The following is a 15,239-nucleotide window of genomic DNA, read 5'->3' as shown; positions in this document are numbered from 1 at the left end:
CTTTTAGCAAGCGTTGCTGCGGAGAGATCTGTGAAGAGGGCTATGCCCTTGAAAATCTTAGATGGGGTTGGGTTTTGTCTTAGGAGCCTCAGGAAATGGTTCTTTGTTGGTGTAGAAATTAATCCTTGCAATAACATTGTGTGGTAGGGATGCGTCTAGTCCCTTTGGTTTAGGCACACTATGAATGCGGTCAATTTTCAAGTCCCTTTCTGTTGACTCTGGCAGTGCTGCTTTGATAAGCTGTTGGAGGAGAGGTTCTGTCACGGATGATCCGCGAGAATATTGAACTGTCCTCCCAATATTATCAATATTACTCTGCCTTATTGATCAGTAGGTCTATTACACAGTAATTATTTCCCTAGGCCCCAGAACCTACAATTTGATTATTCAGAGCGTCTCCTTCTGTCCTTCTGTTGTACCCAGAGAACAACATAGTCCTTTTGTTCAAGTCAGTCAATAGATGCCCAGCAGATAACGCAATTACAGCTGGCTTCCTCAGGTTGACAAAAGAACTTCCCTTTCTGAAGAGATATCACAGCTAGGTGTGAAGACTGCACCTGGGGGGAGCCGATTGGTGTCGCTGCCATAAGGGTCTGTAAGATAACTTGATTCAGACAGGCCGGCACCAAGGTTCCCAGATTGACACATGAATCTGAGATATGATTTTTACCTTTTTAAGAGAGACCATGCATCTTACGGATGTAAAAATTACATCATTGTGTCACTCAGAATTCACTGAACGTTTACATAGGACAAACATAACTCTAAGATGTGCCCAGGTAAAGTTATGGTGTTACCCCATCATAGAACCAGTTATAATAGTAATATTTGGTATCCCTGAACTCCATATTTTGTGGGGAATGTGAATATGTGCTTGTTACTTGTGTACAGCGGAGACATCCCACGATATGGCACATGCCATATTTCAGAACTGGCATTCACCTCAGGAATACAGCCTGCCCAGCAGGCGGACTCTCAATTCCCTGCCTTGATTCGGGGACCCTTTATAACAAAGACCTAGAATCTGCTAAAGGAGTTCTCCACTTTTAACAACACCTAAAGAGGGCCTCAGCCAGAGAACCCGTGGGCTGTAGGCATATTACACTGGACAAAGGTTTCTTGGACTTTACCCCTGCAACGGACTATTTCACCAACAGACATCTTTTCTGCGGAAACTAAGTATTTTCTTTCTTTTCTCCCTTTTGTTTATTGGACTATACTTTCCTTGATTATTGTGTTAATAATTACTGTGCATCGTGATAATTTGTATTGTATATAGATATATAATAAATTACCTCCCAGTCATTTCTCTAGCCATATGCCTGTTTTCAAACACTGCAAAAACTTACCCTAGCCTCTCCGAAGGGAAAGCTACTCGGTTGTGTTATCTAGATAGTGGGGTCCTTGCTCCCATAAATTGCAAGGTGGTGGCAGTTAAACTACCCTGTGTGTAGTTCCGGTCGCAGTTCGTCGCACGCTTACTGGCGGTCAATCGGCGGTCCACTCCCTGCGCTTTCAGCCTATCGACTGTACGGACTCAAGTTAGACTGTCGGTGTGCTGAAAGTGGCTGGGAGGCCTGTTTGCGGATTGACCACTAGGGGCGCTGTGACGGTTTTGTGACGTATTGTGGCCGCGGCGGTCGCAGTTCGTCACAGGTTCGAGCTCTCCTGCCTCTACAGACTCTGGAATCCCTCGGATCCTGACATTATTATGACAATGTCTGTCTTCCTGGTCATGTAGTTTAGCTGATATTTCAGCAAGGTCTTCCTCCATAGCTTCATTAGTGTTGATGAGTGTGTTGTGTGAGGTGGCGAACTCCACCATCTTAACCTCTAGGTGAGACTTACGTTCTCCAATACTTTGAATGTCTTTCCTGAGGTCTTTCAAAAGTCCCAGCATGTCCTCTTTCATAGAGGTTTGCAGGTTATCCAGCATAGACCGCATAATGTCCGCTGTGAGAGGATTAGTATCATAGGCTTCCCTCTCTGGTCTGCGTCTATCAGCAGAGTTGTGGGGAGGCGGTAATGGCATTCCCGCTGGGGAGGCCAGTGAGCATGCTGGCGGCGAAGCTCGCCTCTGACCTGTCTCTACTTGCCCCGATTTACAGAATAACTCGGTCAATTTTGCTGGAGCAGGGCGCCTTTTAACCTTTACCATGGCTGGCATTAAGGGCGGAGGTTTAGGTTGTCAGAAGTAGATGCTGTGAGTTGCTGGATAGTGTCTTAGTCCGGAGCAGAAGTGCTATGCGACTGGCGCCATCAGCGTGCAGGCCACACCCCTTTCTTATCGGTAAATTTATGATTGTATATCTTGATAATATTTAGATATTTTCCCGACTTGGCATTTCCATGATATTCATATTAAACAAGTGCTTGAAGAAAAAAATCTAATATCTGTCAAATTAGAAAAATGTGTTTTTGGGGTACAAGAAGAAATTTTATATCTAGGTTATATCCTTACTCCATAGATGGATCCTGGTAAGCTGGGCCGGCTCCAGGTTCATGTGGGCCCTTGGGCGATAAATCCCAGTGGGCCCCCTTGAAGCTTTTTTTTACATTTTCATGTCCCCCTGTGGCTCCCACGTGATATAATGACCCCCAGTGGCCCCTATACAGTGTAATTACTACTAGTGGCCCTTTACACAGTATAATGACCCCGTAATGCCCCCCCACACTGTATAATGACCCCCAGTGGCCCCACACACAGTATAATGACCCCACAGCGGCCCTTCATTCAGAATAATAACCACCAGTTGCCCCCTATTCAGAATAATGACCCCCAGTAGCCCCCACACTGGGGGAATACTGTATGAAGGGGGCACTGTGGGTCATTATACTGTATGGTTGTCACTGAGGGTCATTATACTATGTAAAGGGCCCTCACAGTATAATGACCCCACAGTGGCCCTCCATTCAGAATAATGACCCCCAGTCACCCCCACACTGGTGGTTATACTGTACAGAGGGGGCACTGGGGGTCATTATATTGAATGGGGGCTCTGGTGGTCATTATACTAAATGGAGGGCATTGGGAGTCATTATATTGTGTAAGGGGCCCTCACAGTGTAATGACCCCCCAGTTGCCCTCACATACCTATCCTTGCTGGAGCACAGGGGAGCCGGCGGTCCTGTCATTCACTAACTGCAGCTCCCTGCACCTTCCTTCTCTCCTCAAGCCCGCTGCAGCAGTGAGACACACATCATGACGTCCCCCTGGGCCGGGCCTGGAGGAGAGATGGAGATGTTCAGTGATGTACCTAGAACTGAATGGGCCCCACAGCAAATTTTAGGACATATATACTATAAGGATATTAGCCCTACCCCCGAATTAATTATGGGGTAATTTATTATATAGAAATACGTCTATATTAGGCAGAAAACAAAAAAACAAAAAAATATAGTGGCAATTCTGGAGGAGCTGCTCAGCCCATGACACTGTGGCGTGTCTTTCATTAGGGGAGCAGCCCGACCGCATGTGGACCGCAGTAATCGACTAACCCCAGCAAAATATGCATACAATGGAGGATATCGGCGCGGTCCACATGCACCACAAGAGCAAACTACACAGAATGTAGCAATCATATGAAACACACAGAGAGAATGCACCAAACAGATATAACACTGACTATGCTGACAAGACATAAATACAGGTATTAAAAGCTGAGACTTTTGCCAATATGTTCCAGTCATGGAGATATCGGAGCCCAACATGCACCACGTCACGGTTCTCAGCATGGCAAGGGGTCCTAACCGCTGCTCTGACTATGGTGTGAACACGGTCTGAAGGTGATATAATATATTAGGCGTATTTCTGACACAGATGTAGCGCAAAGGTCCTTAGCACCGCAATCTGCATCTTTTCCCGCTAATGCTAGGTCTAAAAAAAGTGGCGTGGGCAGGGAAGGGGATACAGTTATGGCCATACAGTTATTGGATACCACCGCCATACAGTGTTAACACCGCCATACAATGATAAAACCACCATACAGTAACCGGATAAAAGGGTATAAGAGAGCACAGTACAGCGAATGACTAGAGACACTGTACAGGGTGTGGTAAGAGGGCACAATGCAGGGTATAAAGGGGCACAGTACGGGGTGAGGGGCACAGTACTTGGTGGGGGGCACAGTACAGGGTGGGGGGAACAGTCACATGAGCCTGTGATATTAGAAGGTCCTTATGATGAATGTGATTCAGATACCACCATAATGAGAGGGAGAGGAGTGAGACAGGGGCCCTGGATGGACAGGAAGGGTGGACACAGCAAGTAGGAGGAAGGGGCTCTGAGGGGGATTCATACAACAAGTAGTGGCAGGAGGTCTGGGCAGGGCAGCAATAGGAGATAGGAGGGTGAAACAGGAGCTCTGGATACATGAGTGAGGAAAGGAGACAGCAGGGGCTCCATGAGGATGAGATAGGACAGAATATGGGGGGGGGGGGCAGTTATCATGGAGGAAAACTGCTTAATGAAACAGTAAAACAACTAAATAGAATGAAGCAGCATCCAGAGAAGAGACAGTCACAGTGCACACTCACTGACAACCTGTGTTCACACTTCTGCTCCAGCCCTGCCAGTCTCTCTCCTCAGGCAGCATGTCCTGTGTTTTATCTAAAGGACCACACTGCTTCACTCTCCATCAAGGGATAACTTCTCTCAGTAGGATTCTTTTGCACTTGCCAAATGCAGTGGCATATGAATTTTCACATTCGCTTTTACCCTCCTGGTAGATGGTATATACCTTTAAAAGAAGCAATAGTGAAGTACCGTCACAAAAGGTAAAAATGTACAATTTATTATACTCGCAAGCCAAATTGCTTAAAATGCCTTAAAACTACGCTAGATAGTCTTATGTTCATACCCCTTCAAGGGTATGAACATAAGGCTATCTAGCATTGTTTAAAGGCATTTTAAGAAACTTCACTATTGTGTACGTCCTTCTTGAAGGTATATACCATCTACCAGGAGGGTAAAAGCAAATGTGAAGATTTGTATGCCACTGCATTTGGAAAGTGTGAAAGAATCCTACTGGGAGAGGTTATCCCTTGATGGAGAGCGAAGCAGCGCGGTCCTTCATATAAAACTCATTGCTGTGTGAACTTGCCCATATCACTACAGGACCTGCAGTGCACCGAAGGAAGGCACCGCATTTTGAGGCATTTTTCTCTATATTGCAGCATGTCCTGTGTAGAAGGGGTGTGTCTGTCTCTGCAGGAGCCGGCCTCATGGGACTCAGAGGGCCCACCAAAGAGCAATGAGAGCTTTCATCTGTATTGATGGAAGTGCTCATAGCAGCTCAGTGGGCCCCCCCAGGAGCATTGGGCCCCGGCACTTGCCCAGGTTTGCCGGGTTATGACGCCAGCCCTGCTGGTAAGGTACAGGCTATTCAAGACTTGGTAAGGCCATCTTCCCTTAAAGCATTACAGCGCTTCCTTGGGTTCTCTAATTATCGCAAATTTATCATACATTTTTCAGTAATTGCTAGACCCTTAACTGACTTAACCAAAAAGGGGGCGGATCTTGTTAACTTGCCTGTAGAGGCCATAGAAGCCTTTGAAACTGTTAAAAAAATCTTTTGGGAACGCTGCAGTCTTGATTCAGCCGGATCAAGAGAAACCTTTTGTGGTGGAGGTCGATGCTTCTGAGGATGGGGTGGGGGCTATTCTGTCTCAGGAACCCTCTAACCTCACTAATCGGAGACCTTTTGCTTTTTTTTTCACAAAAATTCTCTCCTACTGAGAGGATTACGATATTGGCAATCGTGAAATGTTAGCTATTAAGTGGGCATTTGAGGAGTGGAAACATTTTTTGGAGGGGGCCAAACATTGCATCACTGTTCTTACTAATCATTAGCATTTATTATTTCTCTAACCCGCTAAACGCCTGAATCCTCGTCAGGCCAGATGGGGATTGTTCTTCACACGTTTTAACTTCTCTATTACTTTCAGGCCAGGAAGTAAGAATGTGAAAGCTGATGCTTTGTCTCGAAGCGTTTGTGCGTTTCAACCTCTTGACATTCCTCCTGAACTTATTTTGCCAGCTAGCATCATTGTGGCATCTTTATCTACAGATCTTGCTTCTGATATTGAGGCAGCACAACACCTAGCTCATGAGCAGACAGCCACTGATAAGTTATTTGTTCATGGTCATTTCCGTCTCCAGCTGCTGGGTGAGTGCCATGATTCTGTTTTATGTGGTCATCCTGGTATTGAGGCCACCAGAGAACTGGTGTCCAGGTCTTATTGGTGGCCCACGTTTTCTAGGGATGTCAGTTCTTTTGTCTCTGCTTGCGAAGTATGTGCCAGATCCAAGACTCCTAGAAAACGCCTTGCTGGTGAATTACGACCATTACCCATTCCTAGTAAACCCTGGTCACACATTTCTATGGATTTCATTACTGACTTGTCACCCTCTGAGGGTAAATCTGTGGTTTGGGTAGTGGTCAATAGGTTTAGTAAGATGGTACATTTTGTTCCTCTGGCCAAGCTCCCAAATGCCAAGACTCTAGCTTCTGTTTTTATTGAGCGAGTGGTATGATTGAATGGAGTTCTAGAGAACATTGTATCTGACAGAGGTGTTCAGTTTGCTTCCACGTTTTGGAGAGCCTTTTATCAGAGGTGTGAGATATCATTGTCCTTTTAATCAGCTTTTCATCTCGACACTAATGGACAGACTGAACAATTGAATCAGGCTGTGGAATTATTTTTAAGATCTTACATCTCTGATAATCAGCAATTATGGCTGAAATATCTTCCTTTGGCAGAGTTCGCCATCAATAACCGTGTGAACTCCACTGGAGTCTCGCCATTCTTCTGTATTTTTGGTTTTTCCATCCTTGATTTAATTCTTATTTATCTACTGTATTTCCTCACCTAACCCTGAAGTTGATAGTGTAACTTCAGAACTGTGCACAGTTTGGGCTCAGGTTCAGTCGAACCTGGAAAAAGCTCAGGAGGTTCAGAAAATTTATACTAATAGGAAGCGTTCCAAAGGGGTTGATTTTAAGGTTGGGGAGAAAGTCTGGTTGTCCACAAAAAATTGTCATTAAAAGTTTCTTCTAGGAAATTTGCACCACGATTTGTTAGACCATATGAAATTCTTGACATCATTAATCCTGTATCTTTTAGGTTGAAGCTGCCAGACTCATTTCGTATCCACAACGTATTTCATAAATCTTTGCTTAAAAAATATATTTCACACATAGTTACGTCTCAGGCAATTCCTTCCCCGACACTAGTTAATGGTCAAAATGAATTTGTTATTTCTAAAATCATTGATGTTCGAAAAAAAATTTAATTTGTTTCAGTACCTTGTCCATTGGAAGGGTTATGGACCCGAGGAAAGGTCCTGGGTGCCAGTCAATAAGATTCATGTTTTCATCTCGCTCATCCAGAAAAAAACATTTCCTGTGACTTTGGGTCCAGTGGCCATTTGTAGAAGGGGGGCCACTATCATTCACTGCGTCCTTGTCTCCAGGGCAAGGGGCTCCAGGGCTCCTTAGCGTGGTCGGCGTTCTCTGCTCCCGTAGCTTCGGCGAAAAGTCTGAGCGCCGAACTGGGCACTCGGCGCTCAGCAGGATGCAGGGGGATGTCATGTGACGCTGGTCACATCACATGACTCCCTCTCTCTCCTATTTAACAGGAAGCCTGCTGGCCACAGGTTCCCTGTGATTAAGGTCCTAATCATTGAGTACATTCCGTTGGCATTTTACTTGGTATTTGTATTTCGGCTCGTTACTTGACTTTGTCTTTTGCTTGCTCCCTGTGTCCTACTGCTTCTCCTGGTATTGACTCTCTGATTGTACATTGATGCTGATTCTTTTTCCCTGGTACCGCCTTGACCTCCTGGTTTTCACCTTGCTAGTTCGACCTTTCTTTGCTTGTCTGTTTGTTTGTCTCTCCGCACTTACGCAGGTTAGGGATCGCCACCCAGTTGCGCTCCGTTGCTTACGACGGGTAAGTCTAAGTAGGCAGGGGAAGAGATGTGAGTGGAGTCAGTTTGCACCTTCCCTATTCCCCTTCTTGTGACAGGACCAGTGAAGTATGTATATATTTTTCATTCTGTACTGAAATAGGCCATTAAACTCTTTCACCACAAACAAATGCAACAGTGAAGTGGGTATATTTTTCTCCTTTTTGTGCTGAAATAGGACATTGAATGCTTTCACCACATATAACTGCAGAAGTGAAATGCGTATATATTTTTCCTTTTTTGTACTGAAATAGGCCACTAAACTCTTTCACAAATAAATGCAACAGTGAAGTGTGTATATTTTTTTTTTTCCATTTTGTACTGAAATAGGACACTGAAGCTTTCACCACATATAACTGCAGAAGTGAAATGCGTATATATTTTTCTTTTTTCACAAATACAGTCAGGTCCATAAATATTGGGACATCAACACAATTCTAACATTTTTGACTCTATACACCACCACAATGGATTTGAAATGAAATTACATTTTTGCTCTTATTATTGCGGTGCAAGTGCTATGTTAAAAATACTTTAGTGGCTTATACAGTCAGGTCCATAAATATTGGGACATCAACACAATTGTCACAAGATGTGCTTTAACTGCAGAATGCCAGCTTTAATTTGAGGGTATTTACATCCAAATCAGGTGAATGGTGTAGGAATTACAACAGTTTGCATATGTGACTCCCACTTGTTAAGGAACCAAAAGTAATGGGGCAGAATAATAATCATAAATCAAACTTTCACTTTTTAATACTTGGTTGCAAATCCTTTGAAGTCAATTACAGCCTCAAGTCTGGAATGCATAGGAATCACCAGACGCTGGGTTTCATCCCTAGTGATGCTCTGCCAGGCCTCTACTGCAACTCTTCAGTTCCTGCTTGTTCTTGAGGCATTTTCCCTTCAGTTTTGTCTTCAGCAAGTGAAATGCATGCTCAATTGGATTCAGGTCAGGTGATTGACTTGGCCATTGCATAACATTCCACTTCTTTCCCTTAAAAAAAACTCTTTGATTGCTTTTGCAGTATGCTTTGAGTCATTGTCCATCTGCACTGTGAAGCGCCCCAAAACACTTCAGAATTCATCCTGCTGCTTTTGTCAGCAGTCACATCATCAACAAATACAAGAGAACCAGTTCCATTGGCAGCCATATATGCCCACACCATGACACTACCACCACCATGCTTTACTGATGAGGTGGTTTTCTTAGGATCATGAGCAGTTCCTTTCCTTCTCCATACTCTTCTCTTCCCATCACACAAGTTGATCTTGGTTTCATTTGTCCATAGGATGTTGTTCCAAAACTGTGAGGGTTTCACCGCCACTTCTGTGAGAAGGTCTGTTAGATGTTCTTCTCTACCTGCATGTAGTTCTTTGTTTTGGTTTCACTTTGCCATCTCCTTTCCTTCTCCCAGCTGTCACCTATTTACACTAATTGTCTCCCTTTATATTCCCTCCCATTCTGCCTCACTTTGCGGTTTATACTTTTTCTTGGATTGTGTTCACTGCTGGATGCTGCTTCTGCTGATTCATCAGATAAGTCTGTTTCCTCTATTTGTGTTTCCTTGATTCTAGGTGACCCTGACTCAGTCTGTATTAAGTTCAGGGAGCCGGTGGTCGTGTCCCCTCACTATTATAGGGTTTTCAGGTGTCACATAGTATGAGGTACGTGGACATGCAATCGTCTACCATGAAGACCTTTGCATGGGCATAGCAGTCAGGGAGAGCTCTAGGGGTTTTATAGAGCTCACCCATATGCTCCTTAGTTTGGGATCAAGCCAGTTGGATGTTTATTTATAAGTTCAAGCTTTCTGCAACACCATCCGTGACATAAGGCTTTTTTAGATGTCGTTTGGCAAACTCTAATCTGGCCTTCGTGTTTTTGAGGCTCACCAATGGTTTATATCTTGTGGTGAACCCTCTATATTCACTCTGGTGAAGTCTTCTCTTGATTGTTGACCTTGACAAACATACTCTTACCTCCTGGAGAGTGTTCTTGATCTGGCCAACTGTTGTGAAGGGTGTTTTCTTCACTAGGGAAATAATTCTTTGGTCATCCACCACAGTTGTTTTCCGTGGTCTTCTGGGTCTTTTGGTGTTGCTGAGCTCACCGATGCATTCCTTCTTTTTAAGAATGTACCAAACAGTTGTTTTGGCCACGCCCAATGCTTTTGCTATCTCTCTGATGGGTTTGTTTTGTTTTTTAAGCCTAATGATGGCTTGCTTCACTGATAGTGATAGGATCTCATCTTGAGAGTTTACAGCAACAAATTCCAAATGCAAATAGCACACTTGAAATGAACTCTGGACCTTTTATCTGCTCATTGTAATTGGGATAATGAGGGAATAACACACACCTGGCCATGGAACAGCTGAGAAGCCAATTGTCCAATTACTTTTGGTTCCTTAATAAGTGGGAGGTACATATGCAAACTGTTGTAATTCCTACACCAGTTACCTGATTTGCATGTAAATACCCTCAAATTAAAGCTGACATTCTGCAGTTAAAGCACATCTTGTGACAATTGTGTTGATGTCCCAATATTTATGGACCTGACTGTATAAGCCACTAAAGTATTTTTAACATAGCACTTGCACCGCAATAATAAGAGCAAATTTGTAATATGCCAGAGCTGTATAATGGCTATTTAGATCCCCAAATAATGTTTCCCGTACTTGTAAATCGCTTTTTTTTTTCACAATAAAGTTATTCTAGCACTGTCTTAAGCGACTTCAGACATCTCTCTCCCTGCACTAAGATGCTGTAAAATTATTCCTCCTTATCCTTTCCCTGCACTTGTGAATCACTTTTCTGGCACTGTCACTAGTGCCTTCTGACTAGGGTTGAGCGAACCTGAACTTTTTGACACCAGACCCGAACCCGAACATTTCAGCAAAAGTTCAAGTTCGAGTTTGGTGTTTTGGCGATTTAATGGCTCTTTTTAAAAAGGCTGCAGGGCAGCCAATCAACAATCTTTTAACTTGTGTGCCCTTAGAAGCCATCACAGCTATGCCTACAAATGTGTCCGAGCCTCTATATAAGCTGGAGTCACGTAGCGCTGCATGCCACTCAGCTCTTACTAGTGTAGGGATAGGATGCTGCTGCTGTGAGGGAGAGAATAGGAAATAATCTGATATCTGAACTTGTTGTTAACTCTGCGATCTACAGCGTTTTTTTTTGTGTGTGGGTGCAATGCAACATTTTTGCACACAGAAAAAAATAAGTTTTATCCCTCTATTAGTTAGGTGGTCGACAGCGGCCATTTTGTGTAAGTGCAGTGCACCAGCAGTGCATATGTGCCAGGGACAATAATAATCCTGTTCTTTTAGTTCAGTGGGCAACATTTACCCATTTTTTAAGTGCACCTGCACTACATATGTGCCAATAAATATGTGGAAAATAATATAGGTAATCCGTCTGTGAGTTCAGGGACCCAGGGGGTGATATATTCAAATTTTTGAATGCCACTGTGCTGCATATGTGAGTGTAATCAATTCGGTAAATCCATCTGTTAGATTCTGGGGGGACAAATTATTATTATTTTTTGCTAAAAAGTACATTTGCACCCTGCACGGCATTTGTGATAGTGAAAGAAAATCAGTTAAATCCATATCTCTCATTTGTGGGTGAAAAAATCATATTTTTTCCAGAAAGCACTGCAAATCTGATAGTGAAATATAATCAGTGAATACAACTGGGACATTGTGGGTCAAAAAAACACTTTTTTATTGTTTTTTGGCCATAAACTACCTTTGCGGCCTGCACTGCAAATCTGATAGTGAAATAAAATCAGTAAATGCCCACTGCTTCACTGTGGGTGAATTTTTTAATTTTTTTTTCCATAAAGTATGTACTTGCGGTCTGCTCTGCATTTCTGATAGTCCAATAAAACAGTTAAATACTGCTGTTACATTGTTGGTAGAAAAAAACACACTTTTTGTGCTCGATAGTACATTTGCGGCCTGCGCTGCATTTCTGACAGTCCAATAAAACCATTAAATAATGCTGTTACATTGTTGGTAGAGTTGAGAGGACACCTGGATGTTCGGGTTCGACGGGACCCGAGCTTGACCCGAACTTGACCCCAAACCCCATTGAAGTCAATTGGGACCCAATCTTTTGAGCATTAAAATGGTTGTAAAAATGTCATGGAAAGGGCTAGAGGGCTGCAAATGGCATCAAAATGTGGTTTAGAGCATGGCAATGTGGATAGGGAAATGACTTAAAATAACATAAAATACGTAAAAATAAAAAAAAATCTTTAAATCTAGGAGGATGAGGACCATATGGAGTAGGAGGTTGAGGAGGTTGTGACTGTGGTGGTGTAGGTGGAACGGCGGTGGAGGAGGAGGAGGTAGCATACACTGCTTTTTGGTATTTTTATTTTTTTAAATTAGGGTCCACCGCAAAACATTGGGAAATATAACCTGTGATAACCCCCTCCAGTCGTGCTAAACACACGTCCAGCACCTCCAAGGCGTAAAGGGCAAGCTCAGGCCATGTGCCCAATTTGGAGACCCAGAAGTTGAAGGGGGCAGACCCATCATTCGGTACGTGTAGGCGTGTTCACACATACTGCTCCACCATGTCGCACTTCCCCGTGATGTCCACAATCCAATTATATATCTTCTCTATCAACTTACGATGTTCTTTTATGCGCCTACCATGGTAATCATGGGTGGTGGAGAATCAGGGTTCCAGGCCGGAGGGGGAGCCTGAGAAAGGGTTACCACATCCAAGGGAGGTCAATGGATAAAATTTAATGTAATCAAATGTGGGACAAAGTATTGAAGCATAAGCTTCAAAGTTAAGGAGGGGGCATGCGGCAATTACCCACTCCCGACTCGGGGAGGTAGTGACGATAAATAACAATACAGGACTCTTAAGATGCCCTGTTATTTGAATGATTAATAAAAAATTACAGGGAATGTCACTGCAGTATTTTGGATTAGGAAAGATTATACAGGAGAGGCCCTGCTGCCGCTTTGTTAACTCTAGATAACTTTTGCCTGATCGCACGTCCCTGTGACACCACTATCCATTTGGATATCTTCTCTATCAACGTTTAATGTTCTTTTCTGAGCCTATCATGTTGATCACGGTTATCGGCGAATCAGGGTTCCACGCCGGAGAGGGAGCATGAGAAAGAGAGATCACATTTAAGGGAGATAAATGGATGAAATTTTATTTTGATTGAGTGGAAATATGGGAAAAGTTATTGAAGCAGAAGTATCGAAGGAAAGGGCCAATTAAAGACGAATTTTAGAAATTTAAGTCCCTGTAACCTATGCAGAGTAGGGGTTTATTCACGTCAAAAATTTTAAAATGTCAACCCAAGAATGTAACAGAAAAATTTGTAAAATTTATTAACCTGTCTACGAGGTGGAACAGAGGTCTATCACAGCCAAATATTGTTGAATGTCAACCGGAAAATGTAAAAAAAAAATTTTTTAGATTTATTGCTCTAGGTAGAGCAGGGGTATATCACACCCAAAAATTTGTGAATTTCACCTGAAAATGTAACAGACAAATTAGTGATTTTTTTTTTTTACCTGTCTACTAGGTATAGCAGTGATATATCACACCCAAAAATTTGTGAATTTCACCCAAAAATGTAACAGACAAATTAGTGAATAATTTTAACCTGTATACTAGGTATAGCAGTGTATATCACACACGAAAATTGGTAAATTTCACCCGAAAATGTAACAGACAAATTTGTGAATTTTTTTACCTGTCTACTAGGTATAGCAGTGGTATATCACACCAAAAAATTGGTGAATTGCACCCGAAAATGTAACAGACCAATTAGTGAAATTATATAAAATAAAATACGTGCAAATTAAAAAATATATATTATTTATGAGATGGAGGTCCATATGGAGTAGGAGTTTGAGGAGGCGGTGGATGTAGCGGTGTAGGTGGAAGCAGCGGTGTAGGAGGACAAGGTAGCCAACACAAATTTTTGGTTTTCATTTTATTAATTTTTTTATTAGGGTACACCGCAAAAGAATGGGAAATATCAAAATTACAACAATGAGCAATAGCACTGTAGTATTGCAATGGCTGGGTAATGCCGTTATACATGTCTATTCTGCACAAGGTACGGACAAGTCCTGTGGGATCCATGCCTGGTTCATTTTAATGAACGTGAGCTTGTCCACATTGGCTATATACAGGTGGCTGCGCTTGTCTGTGATAACGCCCCCTGCCGTGCTAAACACACGTTTAGATAATACACTGGCTGCAGGGCAGGCCAGCACCTCCAAGGCGTAAAGGGCAAGCTCAGGCCATGTGCCCAATTTGGAGACCCAGAAGTTGAATGGGGCAGACTCATCATTCAGTATGTGTAGTCATGTGCACACATACTGCTCCACCATGTTGTTGGAATGCTGCCTCCTGCTAAGACATTCCATATCAGCTAGTGGTGCTAGTTGTTGTGGCGTGCTAACAAAGCTTTTCCACATTTCAGCCATGCTAGCCCTGCTTTCTAAAGTGCTGGTGATGCCCCAGCTCCATTGGCGACCTCTTCTTCCTCCTCTGCCTTCGCCTTGTGCTTCCACTGTGCCTCCGCTGTCAGATGGCAATGCCACCAGCAGCACGTCTACCAGCGTGCGCTTGTACTTGCGCATTTTACGATCACGCTCCAGTGATGGAATTAAGGATGGTACGTTGTCCTTGTAACGGGGATCCAGCAGCGTGGCCACCCAGTAATCAGCACAAGCTATAATGTGGGCAGTATGGGCAGTCGTTGCGGAGACACTGCAGCATGTAATTGCTCATGTGTGCCAGGCTTCCCAGAGGCAACAAAAAGCTGTACTCTGTGGGAGGTGTATCGTCTGTGTCCTCTGTATCCCCCCAATGTCACGGCTGAGGATGGGGAAAACCCTCAGCTGTGCAATGCCAGAAGATGTTAGGCTGCTTGGCCAGGACGACAGGATTAGGGAGCAGGTCACCTCCTAAAGCGTCCCTAACCTGACCCTAACTCCTAGCTGCATGGGCCGACCTTGAAGGTAGGAGGGCCCATGCTCAGGAACCTTGGATTCCTAACTCACCCTCCGACCGGTCCCTGAACTAGGAGTCAAGGTAAGACGGCCTGTTCCTTCTGGACACGGAGGAACAGGGGTCTCACTGGCCAAGCTACAAGGAATGGGGAAACACATACAACATACAGATATGACAGGCGAACTACTAGTTCCACACGTACCTGTCACAGCCACGCTGACTGGAACCCATGTATGCACTACTAATGTCCACAGAACAACT

Source organism: Bufo gargarizans, chromosome 2 (genome assembly GCF_014858855.1).
Source record: "Bufo gargarizans isolate SCDJY-AF-19 chromosome 2, ASM1485885v1, whole genome shotgun sequence".
In the NCBI taxonomy this organism is placed as follows: Eukaryota; Metazoa; Chordata; class Amphibia; order Anura; family Bufonidae; genus Bufo; species Bufo gargarizans.
This window is presented reverse-complemented; position numbering follows the sequence as displayed.